Here is a 1340-nt window from a genome sequence, read left to right on the forward strand (position 1 = left end):
TGAGATAACACCCTATGAGAAAGATCCACGTGGCAGCTTTGCATTGGGGCTCGGGGTGCTTTATTAAGACTGGGAGGCACGGGTAGGGGAGAAGAAGCTTGAAGTCATGACTGAGATAAGGCCTGAATAAACTGCTGAAAGAAGAATCTTGTGTCGTGTCTTCCTTTGCCAGCTGGGGGTCGCGACACAACTCTCCCGAATAAGAGGAGCCTTACCTGGGCTTGGACTGACAATCTGTGTCCTAGGGTCCTATTCTGACTAGATTCTATGAAGAGAGTGGATGCAGGAGACTAAATGTTAAAATTAAAATGAAAGCTACCATTCCCCATTAGCAGTTGCAACTTAAAATGCCTACAGATGTGGTCAGTGTGATACATGCAGGAGATAGGTGCAGAGGAAAGGATAGGCAGGGCATTCCTTGGTACAAATGTGTACTGTTTTGCATTTATTTCTTGTTCTGAGCAGCAACAGTTCCACCAAAGGTCTCTTCAACCCCAGGAACTACATGGGCTTGATGGGCTTCAATTTCTTGTTCAATTCATAGACAATGGGAATACCAGCTGGCAAGTTCAGCTCCATGATGGCCTCTTCAGAGAGACACTCCTGATGCTCAGTGATCCCCTTAAAGCTGTTGCCATGGATGGCAGTCAGAACTCATTTCCCCTCCTTGATTTGGTGGGAGATTTATTCATTTCAGAAGAGAAGAACTTAGGCAATAGTGTTCTTCACACTTTCACAGAAGGGTAGCTGATCCTCAGTAAGGCCTGCATATATGTTATCCTTACTGAAATTGCTATAGCAGGGATGATCAGGATCCATTGGAGGTGGGCCTCCATTTCTTGGCAGCAATTTGTGCTTTATTGAGGTCAGTCAGAGTCCCATAGTGTGGCACATCCAGGCTCCCAATCCTCACCAAATGCAGCTGGAAGCCACATCTTATTCAATGGCATTCAGCACTTTCCAGAGGGTTCAGATTGCCCTTTTCTGCACCCAGGTAAAGCAGATATCAAATTCATAGCTTTTTAGCATCTCTTAGTGCCTGCCTGGCCAGCATTCCTCCTGGCCAACCAGGCTATGGTCCAAGGTCGTGCCAGCCATTGAAGGATTCTCCAGGTTCCAGGTGCTCTTACCTGTGCAGGATCAGCACCAGGCTGCAGGCAGTCAAGGCAGCAAAGTGAGGATGCAGCAACAAGGAATTGCAGAGATTCCAGAAGTGGCAAACCCAGACCTCCTGGTGGTGCTGTCTCCTGCCCCACTTTAGCATGCGCGCTCCTGCCAAGAACTCCTTGCCAAGCCCAGCTTTCTTGAGAATTCTCCAAGTTTATCACAATGTTTATTTA

At 47.4% G+C, this 1340-nt stretch overlaps 1 pseudogene; it reads right to left on the reverse strand.

Moving 5' to 3' along the window:
• Positions 1 to 501: 501 nt before the first annotated feature.
• LOC106145429 (phosphoglycerate mutase 1-like) lies at positions 502 to 1029 on the reverse strand (annotated as a pseudogene).
• Positions 1030 to 1340: the final 311 nt, after the last annotated feature.

Source organism: Ictidomys tridecemlineatus, chromosome 6 (genome assembly GCF_052094955.1).
Source record: "Ictidomys tridecemlineatus isolate mIctTri1 chromosome 6, mIctTri1.hap1, whole genome shotgun sequence".
Taxonomy (NCBI): domain Eukaryota; kingdom Metazoa; phylum Chordata; class Mammalia; order Rodentia; family Sciuridae; genus Ictidomys; species Ictidomys tridecemlineatus.